Source organism: Erythrolamprus reginae, chromosome 1 (genome assembly GCF_031021105.1).
Source record: "Erythrolamprus reginae isolate rEryReg1 chromosome 1, rEryReg1.hap1, whole genome shotgun sequence".
NCBI classification, from domain to species: Eukaryota; Metazoa; Chordata; class Lepidosauria; order Squamata; family Dipsadidae; genus Erythrolamprus; species Erythrolamprus reginae.
The window spans coordinates 112,310,409-112,328,599 of NC_091950.1; the positions used below are offsets into that span (position 1 = coordinate 112,310,409).

The 18,191-nt window shown below is 42.2% G+C and overlaps 1 protein-coding gene across 2 annotated transcripts in view; it reads left to right on the top strand.

The window, feature by feature from the left end:
• LUZP2 (leucine zipper protein 2) overlaps nucleotides 1-18,191 on the top strand; it is a 477,893-nt gene that overhangs the window by 454,543 nt on the left and 5,159 nt on the right. The window lies entirely within an intron of this gene.

The window sequence follows — 18,191 nt, forward strand, 5'->3', positions numbered from 1 at the left end:
CGGAGTGTTGGTGTAACATGGGCATATTTGGGAAAGCCCATGATTGCTCTCGCAGCTGCATTCTGCACGATCTGAAGTTTCCGAACACTTTTCAAAGGTAGCCCCATGTAGAGAGCGTTACAGTAGTCAAGCCTCGAGGTGATGAGGGCATGAGTGACTGTGAGCAGTGACTCCCAGTCCAAATAGGGTCGCAACTGGTGCACCAGGCGAACCTGGGCGAATGCCCCCCTGGCCACAGCTGAAAGGTGTTTCTCTAATGTAAGCTGTGGATCGAGGAGGACGCCCAGTACTATAAAATACTGTTATAGTCCTGTAGCTTTGTAATAAAGTAGAATTGGCTCATCAGGCTGTGGGGATTTTTTTTATCTGGTTTGCCCTGCAAGGTTTACAAACAAAATAATTTAAACAAAATATTAATCTGCCAATCTTGGTAATCTAGTGGCACCAGGCAATCACCAGGAAACTGTGAACTCTGATCCTTTGGCCAGTCTCTCTTCCTCAACCCAACTCACCTCACAGTATATTAGGTGTGATGTTCACTTATCCCACTTATCACTTGTTTAAATTATTGATTCCCTTAGTGTTAGACTGATTGAATTTTCACATTGATTGGCTATTTTTATATAAATCATGTTCAGATAAATCAATACATTTGGCTTATTTCACTTCTTCACTTTGGAGGGAAAGATTTAAATAATCCAAATAATTCCTGAGTCAAGATTTATTTTTCTGTTTGTCTTTTGATTATTTTAAATCCTAATTCTAATGTACCGTAAACATTCGTACTTATTACACATATTCCATTTTCATCTCATTATTATAACTGGTAAAATAAACCAATTGTCTGAGATGAGCCTTGTCTGCAGTATGCAGTTTTTGTAACAAAAACTTGCTTCACTAGTTTAGCTGAATATCTTTGTCGTCCCATTGTTACTATTTGATGCTTCAATTGCACTGTTTAATTGTCAAGAGGCGTGCAATTTTATGATACTGATTCCCCCCCTACAAATTATTTTAATGAAGATGCATACTTGAGTAATCCACTTTCATAATTTATGGTCCCAGTTGTGTACCTTGCCAGCTTTCCTGTATAATTCGCTGGCTGAGCTATATTTGGGGATGGCTCAATTTTTACATATTTTACTGATCAAGCTGAATATTTTATCATTTGAGTTTTTGTCACTGAGGTACTTTTGTGGATCAAAGTGCATGGTAAACTGATCAAAGAGGAATTACTTTCAAGCAGAAGCTATGCTCCTGTTTGCTGTGCCTATTTTAATATCTCTCTTTATGAGTCTTTCTTTTATTCCTTTTTGCATATCAGGAATAATATATTGCATCATGGTTATATTTTATTTTTTTTAAAAGGCTGTTTTGCATAATAAGCAGAGGTTCGGCATCAATAAATTTTGTCCATTTAGGCAGTGCCTTTTCATAGCCAACCTAATGTATTTTAAAAATGGCTGATAACTAATATTAGCTGTTGTACATACTCCTGGTCAGTTGGAGGATGATGAAAAAATTGAGGACTCTGATACAGATAGTGTTTATGAATTAGTGGTGGGCCTGGGGTTACAGGTAGTAGAACAGGTCGGAGGCCAGACACAGGATGTGGCTATGAGTCCAGAATCTAGCGAGGAAGAATCAGACGTTCTCTGGGTCAATCCTAAATTCAGAAGGGTCCCAAAAAGTAAGGAACAGGTGTTTGGAAGAAGATATTAAGGGGAGGAATGGGTTAAATACTGGAGTAATGTATTTGGTAGGTCAGTGGGTCAGTGGGTCAGGTTAGAAAATAAGTGTCACAGAATACTGGAACTCTATTGTTGCAAGATATAGTAACAGTAATTTTAATGTATCTCTTCTCCCTCTTTTACTCAAGAAAATCAAGGTAGAGTAACCATGAATTTCTTTCTCACCCCTTTATCCTTTGTAAGGCTTTGTTGGTGTTTAACAAACTGTTCTTAGATTCCTTCTTTGAGGAAGAAAAGAATGGTAAACATTTTGCATATATTCTTCTTTTTTTCTGCAAGGGCAGAGTCCATTTTTTAAAATCAAGCATTGAACTATTAATTGCAACAGGAGTTGTCAAAACAGTTTTTCAACCAAGCCTGATGTAGTGGGCAGACAGACAGAGTGAGTGACCCAAAGTCAATCAGCTGAATAGATGTCCTTAGTAACAATCCCACATGTTTCCAAAGATAGTATAACTTCAAAGAATACCCAAATTATATTACTTAAGTCTTTAGGATAGTACCAGCACATCAAGCATTGGGGTTAAGACCATTGCTAGTTATAGAATGCCCAGCAGAGAATTTCTGTCTTCTGGACATTCAGTGTAAAGCCATTGGCTCCTTCATCTAGTCTATGCAGTCCAGAACCACTAATAAATTTTTTTAAAAAATAACTCCTTTTCCTGATTTTAGATGAAAAGATGAGATATAATCAAAATGTCATCTAGGTTTCATTGCCAGTTGGAAAGCCCAAATGTCTCTGTGTCTGCATGCCTGCCTGCCTGCCTGTCTTTCCGTCTATCTGCCTGTCTGTTTGCCTGCCTGCCTGCCTGTCTGTCTGTCTGTCTGTCTGTCTGTCTGTCTGTCTGTCTGTCTGTCTGTCAGGGAGCTGGTCATAGAAACATAGAAACATAGAAAACTGACGGCAGAAAAAGACCTCATGGTCCATCTAGTCTGCCCTTATACTATTTCCTGTATTTTATCTTACAATGGATATATGTTTTTCCCAAGCATGTTTAAATTCAGTTACTGTGGATTTACCAACCACGTCTGCTGGAAGTTTGTTCCAAGGATCTACTACTCTTTCAGTAAAATAATATTTTCTCACGTTGCTTTTGATCTTCCCCCCAACTAACTTCAGATTGTTTCCCCTTGTTCTTGTGTTCACTTTCCTATTAAAAACTCTTCCCTCCTGAACCTTATTTAACCCTTTAATATTTTTAAATGTTTCGATCATGTCCCCCCTTTTCCTTCTGTCCTCCAGACTATACAGATTTAGTTCATTAAGTCCTTCCTGATAGTCTTATGCTTAAGACCTTCCACCATTCTTGTAGCTCATCTTTGGACCCATTCAATTTTGTCAATATCTTTTTGTAGGTGAGGTCTCCAGAACTGGACACAGTATTCCAAATGTGGTCTCACCAGCGCTCTATATAATGGGATCACAATCTCCCTCTTCCTGCTTGTTATACATCTAGCTATGCAGCCAAGCATCCTACTTGCTTTTCCTACTGCCCGACCACACTGCTCACCCATTTTGAGACTGTCAGAAATCACTACCCCTAAATCCTTCTCTTCTGAAGTTTTTGCTAACACAGAACTGCCAATGCAATACTCAGACTGAGGATTCCTTTTCCCCAAGTGCATTATTTTACATTTGGAAACATTAAACTGCAGTTTCCATTGCTTTGACCATTTATCTAGTAAAGCTAAATCATTTACCATATTACAGACCCCTCCAGGAATATCAACCCTATTGCACACTTTAGAGTCATCGGCAAATAGGCAAACCTTCCCTACCAAACCTTCCCCTATGTCACTCACAAATATATTAAAAAGAATAGGACCCAGAACAGACCCTTGTGGCACACCGCTTGTAACCTGTCTCTGCTCAGAATACTCGCCATTAACAATAACTCTCTGATGTCTACGCTTTAGCCATCTTGAAATCCACTGAACTATCCAGTCATGAATAGAGCGCAAGGCCCAGACACCCACCCGGACACGCCACTTGGGTTTTTTTGCATGCACAGAGCACTTTGAGCATACAAAGAGGGTAAAAGAACCCAAATGGCGGCATCCAGGCAGGTGGGTGGAGCTTCACACTTTCTTCGCGACTGGCTCTCCAACATCTGGCAGCCATGAGCAAACCAAGAGCATTTTATCCCTGTTGTGTATGTGTGTATTTGTATGTTGTATTAGATTTTCTTGCAAAACCATTGCACATTGAAACTGATAATGTTATTAATTATCTTTACAATTTTCCAATGATTTTGTTGAATAGAAATTCCTTGCAATCTTGCATTCATTTACATTTCCTCCATAATCCAGAACTATAGCTATTTTGCTTGCTGTTAAAGAGTAGAATAGTTTGGCTTTATACGACAATGGGAGAATTTGGTGATTTGTTTGTTTGTCCAATATGGGTTATTCTCAATCCTATTGGTCGAGACTGAGTTTAAAATTAGCATAATATTAGGCACCGCCCCTTGCCTGCCCCCAGTGAGCTCAGTTTTAAAAACTCAGTCAATGTAACGAGACGTATGAGTTTGTTGTAATAAAGAAATGTTTTATTTTAAATTGTTTTTTAACTGTTTTTAACTATTTCTCTTCTTGTTTTCCTGTTTCTTCAGGTACTACAGAAGTTGGAAGGGGTCTCTACCCTCCGTGGGCAGATTCCCCCATCGAATTTCCCCAGGAGACCTCTTCCCTCATAGAGGGTACCGTCCCACAAGGGGATCAGCCTGGTGTCACTGGCCTCCGTGGCCAAACTCGGCTGGGAGCCGAAGGTGGGGGGGTCCGCCCCCCCCCACTGGGAGGCTCGGGGACACGGAGTTCCCCTGAAGAAGAAAGAATTCCCTGGTTAAAAGCTCACAGAGCTAAAATGCATACCGAGAGGCGAATTCAAACGGAATTCAGCGCCGCAGCCGCTGCCTTCAGAACAACGCGGCAGACTTCAAAGAGCTAATTGCCGCCGACCATATGTTCGGCGGCCGAGCGCGCGCGCGCAATTCAAAGGCTGGGTGACAGGAGAGACAGGAGAGCGAGCGCCCTACTTAATACCTGTTTGGCGGTCACCCGAGCCAGGGGGAATGCGAGGGCATGATCTCCCCCACGTTTAAGGCGGCAGTAGAGGCTGTAGGGCAAGCAGCCCTTTTCGCGTCTCTTTTTAACAAACGGCAACCCACGCCCGCCATTTTGGACGGCTGGCGGGAATGACTCGCTCCCCCTCCCAACCTGTTTTCTTCAACGGCCTCATTTAGGCGCGAGGAGCAGTTGGGAGGGCTGGGTCACGCATGCGCCCTTCAGGGCAGGCACCGGAGGCCATTTTGAGGTGTTTTTGCAAGTGGTAAAAAGCAGCAATAATTAAAGCTCCGTGCTTTCTTTGCCTTTCGTTACCATCTTCTCTTACCTCACCGTGAGTACAATGGATGTCTGTGGCAATCCAGATCCAGCCCCAGCCTTGGGTTCTGCCATTTCTGTTTCGGTGCCCAAGCCCAAGGAAAAGGGGAAGGTCAAAGCAAAATCCTCCCAATCATCTTCCTCAGCCATCAAGGAGGCCGAGAGGCGAATTCAGGCCCTTGAGCAAGGTTAGAGGCAGCCCTCAATAGTGCTCCTTTGGCCAAACCAGGACCACCACTGGGCTTTGATGTAGCTGCTGACCCACATACCCCAAGGGAGAGGGTGGATAGAGACTGGTCCCCTGATCATGCAACCCCTGCTCAGCTGCAGGCACCCAGAAGCAGGCCCGGATCAGTGTGCCAAGAGAGACCAGTGTGGGGTTTCTCCCCTCAGGCCAAAGCGGTTCCAGCAGCTACCTTCACACCTACAGCTGCCGGGCTCAGGGATCAACCTGATATGTGGCAGGATATGCCACCGGCCTTTCAGGAGCTACTAACTAATGTCTATACAAAGGGCATAGCGGTTGGAGCTCAACAAGGGCCTCAACAACCAAGACAAGCACCAACCCGGGACCTCTGGTCTGCACCGCCCCTTTCAGGTTTAGGATCAGTGACTGAGGAGCCCGTATTAATGGAGGATAGTGACAAAGACTACGATATGTCTGAGGATGAGGCACCTCCAGAACAGCCACTGGTAGCTGGACTGTTCAAACAATCCTCATTTAGAACTCTGTTATATAAAGCAAAACAGACAATGGAGTTGAAGGATCCGGCCCAACCATCTCAGGCCGTACCATCAAGATCCTCTACTCTATTAAAAGAGCCTAAGCCTGAAACAGACCATGTCCCGGCATCTGAAATTTTTGTGCAAAGTATCAAGAGACCGTGGCAATATCCAGCTGCGGCCCAGGGACCATCAGTGATAGAGAGGAAGTTCTACACGTTTGACGACGAAGTAGAGGCCCTCTTACAGTTTCCTCCCATAGATTCACCAGTAGTGACACTGGTTTCCAACGCTCTGGTCCCTGCCGAGATGGGAGACAATTTGAAGCCAGAAGACAAGAAGGCTGAGGTTCTCCTCAGGAAGACCCATATGATGGCCGGATGGGGGTTTCGCGCAGCAGCGGCTGCTTCCTTTTTTAATAGAGCCTCCATCGTCTGGATCGAGGATATGATGTCTCGCTTAGGGCCAGAGGACGGTCGGATGCGCCAAGATCTAAGTAAGTTGTTGGCTGCAGCAGAATTCTCAGCTGATGCCACCTTACATGCTGCAAAGTTTGCGGGTAGAGGGATGTCCGCCACCCTCGCATCACGCCGACTTTTATGGCTACGCAGCTGGCAAGCAGACACGAAATCTAAATGGCGCCTGGCATCATCGCCTTTTCAGGGGTCTCAACTCTTTGGAGACATATTGAAAAAAGTCCTCATAGAGGACAAGGACAAACGGAAAATACTTCCAAGGTCCAAGAGGGGTCAAGATCGTCGTCAGGCTCCGTACAATCGACGTCAGTCCTTTCGTTGGGATACCTCACGGTCAAACCAGCAATTTAGGTCATTTCCCCAGGGCAATTACAACCAAAATGCCTATAGGAATGACCGTACCTCCTTCCCAGACAGGACCAGAGGTTATCAGTCCAACAGACGCCCCTTTCGTGGCTCCAGCCAGCGTGGGTTCAAACGACCCAAATGACTTTGCCTTGGCACAGCCAGTAGGAGGGAAATTACACCTTTTCAGCGCCTCCTGGCTAGCCACCTCATCAGACAAATGGGCTCTATCAACAGTGACACAAGGACTACGGTTGGAATTCATTCAGCCCCCGCCCAACCGATTCCTACACTGTCCAACACCAAGGAACCCCTCCAAACGGAAGGAACTACTTCAAGAAGTAGGTCACCTCCTACAGATTCAAGCCATAGAGCCGGTGCCAAAACACGCAGAGGGCACGGGATTTTACTCTATGGTTTTCGTAGTCCCCAAAGCATCCGGGGGCTGTCGATTGATTCTGAATCTGAAACATTTAAACCAATTCATCCTGTACCGGAGATTCAGGATGCACACCCTGCACACCATTCTAGCAGCAGTGCGTCCTCAGGACTTTCTCACTTCCTTGGATCTGAAGGAAGCTTATTTACACATACCGATATTTCCACCACATCGCAAGTATCTACGATTTTGTGTGGAAGGGACGCATTATCAATACCGGGCCATGCCATTCGGCCTATCATCGGCTCCTCGTACCTTCACAAAATTGCTCGATGTGCTCACAGCTCATCTCCGTGCACGGTCCGTCCGCCTGATGGCATACTTGGACGACATTATCGTGTTGTCCAAGTCCCAGGCAGGGTCACTCCGAGACCTCCACCTTACGATGACCTTTTTGGAAGAACACGGCTTTACCATCAATGTTCCCAAGAGCCAATTGATCCCCTCTACAAGACTCCTACATTTGGGATCGGTGATAGACACCGCTGCGTGCAGGGTGACACTTTCGCCAGACAGACTGGACAATATCTTGGCTCTGATAGCTTCTATCCGGAGACAGCCAAAGGTATCTCTGGCCCTTTTGTCCAGGGTACTGGGCACCATGGTCTCCTGTATAGGGATTGTGCCATGGGCCAGGCATCACATTCGCCCATTGCAAGGATTTCTGCTACCGGCACAAAAGGCGAAACTCAGCCAGTCAAACCGGCCGGTCAGACTACCACACAGTGTCAAGATCTCCCTGGATTGGTGGACTTCTCCAGCACTGTTCCAGGGCTGTTCGTTCCAGGCTCCCGACCAGCTAGTCATGACCACAGATGCAAGTTTGTCGGGTTGGGGCGCCCACATCGGTCCCCAGGTGACTCAAGGACTTTGGACCAAGGAGGACCTCAACCCTGTGAACATCAATCTCCTAGAGCTCAGGGCTGTGTTTTTGGCGCTCCAACATTTCGTGGCCTTGGTTCGGGGACGTCACGTCTTAGTCCTGATGGACAACATGGCAACAAAGGCCTACCTCAACCATCAGGGAGGCACCAGATCACCTCGCCTCATGAGGGAGACCATGGCCCTCTTCAATTGGGCCGAGCACAACCTGGCTTCTCTATCTGCGGAGCACATAGCAGGCGTCAACAACGTCCAGGCCGACTGGCTCAGCCGAACAACCTTGGACTCCACAGAGTGGAGGCTGGACCCGCAGCTGTTCCGCAAGATCACACGGCGATTCGGGACACCGCTGTTGGACTTGTTCGCCACTCACAGCAACACACAGCTCCCCAGGTTCTATTCACGGTTCCACTCTCCTATGGCGGAGAAGATCGACGCCTTACGGTCGAGCTGGCCGCGCGGTCTGTTGTACGCTTTCCCTCCGACAAATCTGGTACAGAGAGTGATCGACAAGATTATAGTGGAGGAAGCGGAAGTGCTACTTATTGCCCCACATTGGCCACGCCGCCCGTGGTTCTCGGACTTGGTAGCGTTGTCGATCTCCCCACCTTGGAGGATACCGGACAAAATAATCTCCCTCAGTCAAGGGTCAGTCTTTCACCCAGACCCTCAATGGCTGCAATTAGCCGTTTGGCATTTGAAAGGAACAAACTGAGGGAGCATTGTTTACCGGACAGTATCATTGCCACAATGCAAGCCGCCCGCCGGCCATCCACGTCCAGAATTTACCAGGCCACATGGTCCGCCTTTTGTAAGTTCTGCGATGGGAAGGACATACAACCAGGACAAGCCCAAATACTGACTGTCCTAGAATTTTTACAATCAGGCCTTGAAAAGGGACTGTCTCCAAATACCCTTAGGAGACAAGTGGCTGCATTGGCAACCGTCATCCGGCTACCAGAATTCCGCTCCTTGGCAATTCACCCTTGGATACGGGATTTTCTTAAAGGAGCTTCTAACAGTCACCCCCCACCTCTTCATAGGTTTCCATCGTGGGACTTATCCCTGGTGTTGAAGGCCCTCACTGGGCCTCCCTTTGAGCCTCTGAGAACTGTTCAACTTAACTTCCTTTCCATCAAGACGGCCTTTTTAGTGGCGATTACTTCGGCCAGACGTGTATCGGACTTGGCTGCATTATCCATCAGACCAGACCTTTGTATATTTTATCCGGACAGGGTAGTTCTACGTTTAGACCCATCATTCCTTCCTAAGGTTAACTCGCTTTTCCACAGGAAGCAAGAACTAATTTTGCCGGACTTTTGCTCGCACGGGAGTCACCCTACAGAACTTAGGTGGCACAAACTAGATGTTAGGCGAGCAGTTAAGATCTACATTAGAAGGACCGAGGCCTTTAGAAGGTCCGAGTCATTGTTTGTTTCATTTGCAGAACCAAAGAAGGGTCTGGGCGTCTCTCCCAGTTCAATCAGCCGATGGATCCGGGACTGCATAGGGGAGGCGTATAAGGCTAGAGCTCAGAATCCACCTCAAGGGGTCACGGCGCACTCTACTCGCAGTGCAGCCACGTCAGCGGCTTGGAGGACTCAAGCCTCGATCGAGGACATCTGTCGAGCTGCGACGTGGAAGACTCCCTCTACTTTCACTAAACATTATAGACTGGATGCCTATGCTTCAGCTGAGGCATCTTTTGGGAGAAGGGTATTACAGAGAGTGTGTTCCTCTCCAGCTGCCCTGCCTTAACAATCTCCCTCCCATTTAATTGGAACTTGGGTATATCCCATATTGGACTCTCCTTCCAGATGCAATGGAGAAGAACCGTTGTACCTACCTGAACGGTCTTCTCAGTGCACTGGAAGGAGAGTCCAAACCCACCCAGTATTGGATTGTTTCAGGGAAGCTGGGTTCGTTGAGTTGGTTGATGTTATAAATATTAGTTCAATAAAATAGTGTTGGATTATATTACCTGTCGTTTTTAAAACTGAGCTCACTGGGGGCAGGCAAGGGGCGGTGCCTAATATTATGCTAATTTTAAACTCAGTCTCGACCAATAGGATTGAGAATAACCCATATTGGACTCTCCTTCCAGTGCACTGAGAAGACCGTTCAGGTAGGTACAACGGTTCTTTTGCTTGCTGTTAAAGAGTAGAATAGTTTGGCTTTATACGACAATGGGAGAATTTGGTGATTTGTTTGTTTGTTTATTCAATTTTTTAAAAATTTGTATGCCACCCAACTCCTGAGGGACTCCGGGTAGCTCACAATTAAAAAAAGATAAAACATACAATGTAATTAAAACCCCTTTTAAATATAAAACAATTTAAAACCAACAATTTAAAATAGTTAAAACAGTTAAAAACCATGCATATCAGAGTTGGCCTTCTCCGGGTCCCGTCGACTAAACAATGTCATTTGGTGGGCCCCAGGGGAAGAGCCTTCTCTGTGGCGGCCCCTGCCCTCTGGAACCAACTCCCCCCGGAGATTAGAATTGCCCCCACCTTCCCTGTCTTTCGTAAACTACTCAAGACTCATTTATACTGCCAGGCATGGGGGAGTTGAGATATTCCTTCCCCCTAGGACATTACAAATTATGCATGGTATGTCTGTGTGTATGTTTGGTTTTATAATAAGGGTTTTTAGTTGTTTTATTATTGGATTGTCACATGCTGTTTTTATCATTGTTGTTAGCCGCCCCGAGTCTACGGAGAGGGGCGGCATACAAATCCAATAAATTATTATTATTATTATTATTATTATTATTATTATTATTATTATTATTATTAACCAGATCCAGATGGTGTACCATCAGATCAACAGCTCCAAGTCTTCCAGAAAAGCCAGGTCTTTACAGTTTTCCAGAAGGTCAATGGGGTGGGGGAAGTCCAGATCACAGGAAATAGTTGTTTCCAAAGAGTTGGAGCAGCCACAGAGAAGGCTCACGGTTTAGCTGATAGGACCCAGAGAAGACCAACTCTGTGGGCCCTTATCGGTCGCTGGGAGCTATATGGTAGAAGGCAGTTTTGACAATAGTCTGTCCCTAAGCCATGTAGGCCTTTAAAAGTAATGACCAACACCTTGAATTGTGCTCAGAGACCAATCAGGAGCCAGTGCAGTCCGCAGAGAATTGGTGTAGTGTGGGTGTACTCCAACGGCTTGTGCAACTGCATTCTGGACCAGCTGTAGTCTTGAGGCTATTATTGAGTTTCTAATCAATGCTTCAATGAAATTGAGCTGTCTTTTCCCCCAGAGAACATAATTTAGGTTCAGTACCTTGCTCTTAATGTGGTAGCGATATTCCTTCTCCAAATTAAACAGTTCAAATATATGTTTATTACAGCCACCACATTGTGTTCTTCTTGCTTGATACAGGTATACAGCCTCTTTCATTTAGTTATCCTCTACCTCTATATACTTTATTTGTGTGTCAGCCCAAATAGAGATTCTAAGAACAAGCACTGGAAAAATGAAAAAGTGTTTCCAGCATTGATCCTGAAACATTTGCTGAGCTCTGCAGATTTGCAAGAATGAACAGAGCAAGAAAATTATCTAGGGAAGATTGCCCTAATCTTCCACACAGTCCTCCAAAATTCCTTTTATTATTTTTTATTACCATAAAAAAAAATTCTGTGGAAGCAGGCTGAAAACTCCAAAGAATCACCTAAAGAAGAACCATTATTATTTTCCAACATATATTAAGATGAAACTTGAACACTCCATTGATTTTTAAAAGTAGATTTAGAACAGATTCAGAGGGATAGTCACTTGCTCTTTTCTTCGACACTGATTATAAACATTGCATGTTGTGGTTATTGTCATTCTCTCGTCTTTATCAAGCTGGTAATGGAATGGGAGTGATAATTCATAATAAACTGGTCTTTGTTGATCAGTTTTATATTGCACTTTTTCATTCATGAGATCAACACAAAGCTGTTTCCACCGCTTCCTTTCCCAAATCACAAATATCTTTGTGATTGAAAGAAAATACCTATCACAAAGTCATCCTATGAATATCATGGCTAAGTATAAGCCAGAACGTGGGTCTTTCCTATACCAATTCAAGACTTGTTTTATGCAGCCCAGAATCATTTCGTGCGTGATAGGCTGCTAATTTGATTAGAAAATTAATTAATAATCATTACATGGCTTCCGTTTCATTCTTATTAGGTGAGAACAAAACCTTTTTTTAAAAAAACCTTGTATTGTCTATGCCAAATCACAAACTTTAGGAAGGTGGGAAATTCTTGGGGATTCAATGGGCAGCCTGTTCAATGTTTGGATTGATGCTTTTTTTATAGCATCTTGCTTTTATTTAATTATTGTTTAAACATTTGTGATATTGTTTTAGTTGTTGATTATGTTGTATGTTGTTGTTGAGTGGGAACGATTAATTTTTAATATAATGAGGATTGTAGATTAGATAAGTGGGTTTTATATTAATTGGTTTTATATTTATTGTATTGTTCTTTTTATATGTTGTAAACTGCCCCGAGTTCCCGGAGAGGGGCAGCATATAAATCAAATCAATCAATCAGCGAGCAAGCAAACAAGCAAGCATACAATAAGGTGGCAGCCATATGAATTTGTTAAATAAATACACTCCAGAAAATATTCAAAGTGGGACATGATTGGAACAACAGTATATGTAATTATTTCCAAATTTCTGCATTTTGTCACTTTTCTGTAGATAATATTAATGGCAAGAGATTGAATCTAGAACATTCAAAGTCTTTCTTCCCAAAAAGTAACAAGTGAGCAGAGATAGTGTATCTTTTTTGGGGGGGTGGGGGGGTATCTTTTTTTTCCCTTTCCATATACCTCCATACAATGAAATATGCCCTTCCATTTTCAATGAGGAAAAATCCAATGTAGTGTTATATAATCACCCACAACCCCCCCCCCCCCTCTTAATCAATTTAATTTTGGTATAAGTCCTTCTTTTTCCATGGCCATTCTCATTTTGTCATTTGGATAACTCAGTTTTCTTCTAATTGAATTCATCATCGATGTTCCTTCGTCTGAAAGAAAAAAAAGTATGTCCAGCATCTTAAACAATAAACCGTAGTTCCTCCTTCTCCCCTTTATACATTTTCTAAACACATCTAAAAATCATCTGTAATTAAAACTACTAACAAATAAAAATACAAAAAAGAAAAAGAAAAAAACCCAGATAAATGGGAGCTAATTCATAGATGGTTGGAGAATGTAAACAGAAGTGAGAAATAAATGGAGATCAGTGAAATAAAGAACATACGTTAAGATAGAGGTGTAAACAATATGATGACTTTTATCAATATGATTATTAAGTTTATTATATTTAATATAATATATTTTAAGTATAAGATATGTTAAGAAAGAAATGAAGTTATAATGCTTATTGCTATTATTGTAAGATTAGATAATTGTCATCAATGTAATGAATGGTGTAAGTGTTAACTAGTAGCACAGAGACCTTTGTACCCATACGACACACTGTTTAATAGAAGATCATATGTTCAAGTTAAAAAATTTAAAAAGATATTTTTAAAAAGATATTTCTTGATATACATAACAAGATAATACTATCAGCATGTAACAATTGAATCCTTTGCATAAATGTTAAAAAGAACTTCCAATGTTCCCCTAAATTATGCTTCATTTGACTAATGTGCTTATCGTAATAGGGAGATAAATTTATTAATTATTTCATTATAGTTTCATATCTATAAGATCTAATAAACAATTCAGGAAAATTTCCAGTTTCAGTTTAGCAATTTAGTGTCCCATTAAATCAATGTCATAAAACCACACTATTAATTAAACATATCATTGGTCTGTGGAAGGCTTACCTTTTTCATTCTTTGAATTATTGTAATATTCACCTAGACACCTACATACAGTAGGATGGGGCAATAAAAGTAAATGTAATCTAAGTTGTATGAGCTTCTTGAGCTAGAATAATTAAATCACATTTTTTTGCCATGTATAATAGTAAAGAAAAGATTCTTTCCCTGTCCTATAGTTAATAAATGTGCTCATAAATTTTTACAGCCTTATTCGCAAGTGCTAGTTAACTCAAACATTTTTTCACAAAGAAACTGGGTACAGTGAAGGCATTTTCTCCATATTTTGTATATCTGGGTTATAATGGCAAAGAAAGACGACAAATGAAAATTTTATTTTAGCGTTGTTATCTATGCTATTCATCCAGGTCAGTGATGGTGAACGGTTTTTTCCCTCACGTACCGAAAGAGCATGTGTTCATGTTATCGTGCATGTGTGAGTGCCCACACCCATAGTTCAATGCCTGGGGAGGGCAAAAACAGCTTCCCCTGCCCCCTGGAAGCCATCTGGAGGCCGGAAACAGCCTGTTCCCCAACTTTGGTGGGCTCAGTAGACTCGTGTTTCACCCTCCCCAGGCTCCAAAGGCTTTCCTGGAGCTGGGGGAGGGTAAAAACACCCTCCACCACCCCCTGAAGGCTCTGGAAGCCAAAAACGCCCTCCCAGAGCCTCTGTTTGAACCAAAACTCAGCTGTCCAGCACACACATGCACGTAGAAACTGAACTAGGGCAATGGCTGGCATGCCAGCAGATATGGCTCCACGTGCCACCTGTGGCACCCATGCAATAGGTTTGCCATCCAGGTTAAAAGCTCATCCTAAGGATCAGGTTCCTTCACCAACTTCAGCAGGATGTAATACATCCAACTTTGTTTTCACCATTAAAAGTTTTCCTTTATATTTGGGGCAAGATCTGCTCCTAGTCCTCGGAGAGGGGCGGCATACAAATCAAATCAAATCAAATCAATAAATAAATATTAATTAATTAATGGCCATTTTGATCAAATAGTAATAGTAGCACAAAAGAAGTGGGGGAAGGAATGCACAGCTAGAACCATGCAACAGAACGGTAGATGTGTGAATGAGGGCAGAAAGGAGCTTTGGCACAAAAATGCTCAAGCCATTTTGGCAGGATAAAATATTGGCATGTTTCTTTGGCACAAATTGACTTTGCTGGCCCAGCCGTCATAATAGTTATTTTTTATTTTTATTTTTTGCATCAAGTGAATTCTTAGACAAAAGATTATCAATCACACAATGGCAAATCCAGATAACATGAGGGAAACACATTCTGAAATTACTGCATTGTGAAAAAGGAAAACGTTATCTGAAGCATTTGCCATATTGTTCATTCACCCATAAAGCAGGTTCATATTTGTGAAAGCATTGTGGGAGAAACCTATTTCTAATTGAGCTGAAAATAAACTCAACCCTTGACTTGCATTCATTAGAAGGGGAGAAATGATGAGAGAAACTCATGATATGGTTTTGATATTAAGAGTTATGTATTTGGCTTTATGAAAAGGTCTTTAGAAGGTCTGAATTTAAACCAGGGGTGAAATGCTCCTGGTTCACTGATGCCTGTCTGTCATCGGACAGCTGGTCACAAAGGAAGCACAAGGCTCTGCCCACCTATCCAGGTGCCACCATTTTGGTTCTTTTATCTTCTATGCATGCCCAGGATGCTTTGTGCATGGCCAGAGGGTAAACGAACCCAAATAGTGGCATCCGGGCAGGTGGATGGAGCCTCACGCTCCCTTTGCGACCGGCTCTCTGATGACTGACAGACACGAGCAAACTGGGAGCATTTCACCCCTGATTTAAACACATATTAGTTCCTACATAACTTTGAGTGAAATTTATTTTCCAATTTGGAGTAACTCTATTGTTTCTTGGCAATATTTTGTCAGTCACTTGTCATCACTTTCTTTCCAGAGCTGAGAAAGTTCAAGTGGTTGATACATGTGTTTTTGTTTTGGTTTTCTGAGGGGAATTAATAGACATTACTCCAGATGTCCAACCTGCTTTCCACTTAGTAGAGAAAACTTATTGTTTTTCTAAGGAGGACAATACTTCCTGCAGATCATCCTTCAGAGAAAAGATGTATACTCTTCATTGCACTACTAATTGTATAAAGATCTAACATAAAAATTCAACAGTCAGTTCCTTACAAATCATGTTCTTCTCAGTTTAGATTTATATTTTTACCTTTACAGACTGACCAACTGATAGAGCTACTATTATTCTCAATGCAATCTAATGTATGTGAGAACTAAGTCAATATGTAGGGAAATCATAGTGAAAAGATGATGCAATAGATTGCAGATACAGCATAATCTCCTATTTTCACTTTTGCAATATTTAAACAGGAAATAAATTGCAAAACGGATGATCAGATATTATGCTAGTAGGGGGAGAGGATTTCTTAATTGCCAACAGGATCTATAACATAATGTAACTTGTTATACATGTTTATTCTTACTACCTGATTTCACATATTGTAGAACAAATAAGCTTTTATCGCTATGACAAGTACAAGTCCATCTGCATAAGACAAAGAATTGAGTGTTTCTATCCCATACAGCTGTGCAATTTGAATTGTTCTCCTTCTTCCAATTTCCCTTAGGCCACATTTATATCCTTGGAACAAATTATATGAAACCAAAAGAGACTTCTTTTTGAGTAGTCCTGGGTAAACTGATAGATATCTTGATGTAATTGGTAAAAAAAAAAGGCTTATAATCGCAGCGAAACTCTAGCTCTCCGAAGGGTATGGCATATCACAGCTTGATAAGATTTTTTTTTTAAAAAACCGTGTTTTCTCTGATTATCTTATCAAAAGCTATGGTAGTCCGAAAAGACCCATCACCTTCTTTGCCTTCATGGTTGCTGCTAAAATTCTGCTGTCTGATCCCTCCCCTACATTGAGTCAACAGGGGAGGAAGGCCCACATGTCATTTTGTGATGGGGCTGTTGTGGTATTTGGCATCATTAAGGGACTTTTAAATTGATATTTATTGCTTCATCAGTTGTTAGCTGCCTGGAGTTCTTTGATGTAATATGATTTATCAGTTCAACAGGAGCTCTGCTGGATCAAAATATTGACTCACCTTATCCATTATGTTCTTTTCTCCCTGAACCAATGAGAGAGCTCTGGGATGTTCACAAATACAAGCTGCAAAGTATAATCTCCTCATGCTGCTTATGGCAATTGAGAAATCACCAGGGACACATAAAAACATGTTTGCATCTTTCCATCATAGATATGTTTCATGCCACTTTAAAAATAGCAATTTGCCTTTTTTTTAAAAATGTGTTTTGAATGTAATTATTTAAAGGTATTTTCTCTCAATTTTATCCTGACTTTTATTAAATGAAACCAAAATAAATACTGCTTAAATTTTCTATATCCATATAGACTACAGAAAGATTACCTGGTTTAATTATAAACTAGGATAGTTTTTACATACATACATACACACACACACACACACACACACACACACACACACACCATATTTTTCAGAGTATGAGGTGCACCGGAGTATAAGATGCATCTTAGTTTTGGGGAAGGAAAACAAGGAAAAAAGGCCTCCACCTCCCAGCAATTTGCCAAACAGCAAACAGCCCAGATGATGTACTGTTTGCTGTGTACTTCTGTGCATGCATGCCTGACCCATAGAAATGTACATTATGGCAGCAGGTTAATGCCAGAAAGTTTTCTTAAATGTAAGAAATTATTACATACCTCCCAGTTATTTAAATAGATCTACTCCATACATGACTAAGTCAGGGTTTAACTCAGCTGTTATATCTTAATACTAAAACAGGACACTGCTACATTTCAGATTATACTTTTGCAGATCTTTAAAACTGATGTGGATTTCTGGAAGTATACATTATTCTCTATTATTTAAAAGAAGATACAATAGCACTGGCCCTCTTCAGATCAAGCATTTATTTTTAAAAAAGCTTCGTCATTTGTTTAAGTTGTCTATGTGGAGTAAAGCAGTCGCAGTTTCCTACCGGTGTGGTCCACACCATCATACCGGAAGTGAAAATTGAGTTGCAGGTGCAGCTCTGGTGCGTGCACTTGTCAGAATGAGAATTTGCTTTTGCACATGCGCAGGAAGTAAAATCTTGTAAGGGGATGCACACGTGAGAGAAATTTCAGCATTTTTTTGCTTCTGCGCACGTGTGGAAGCAAAAAAATTAACTGAAATCTTACGCAAACGCAAGAAGGGAAATCTCACTCAGATATGCACAAGTGCATGCCAGAGACATGGAGCTGTGTGCACAGCGCACCAGTAGCAGCAGGAGCAGCAACCCCCACCTGGAGTAAAGTGTAGAGTAAAGTGTAGAG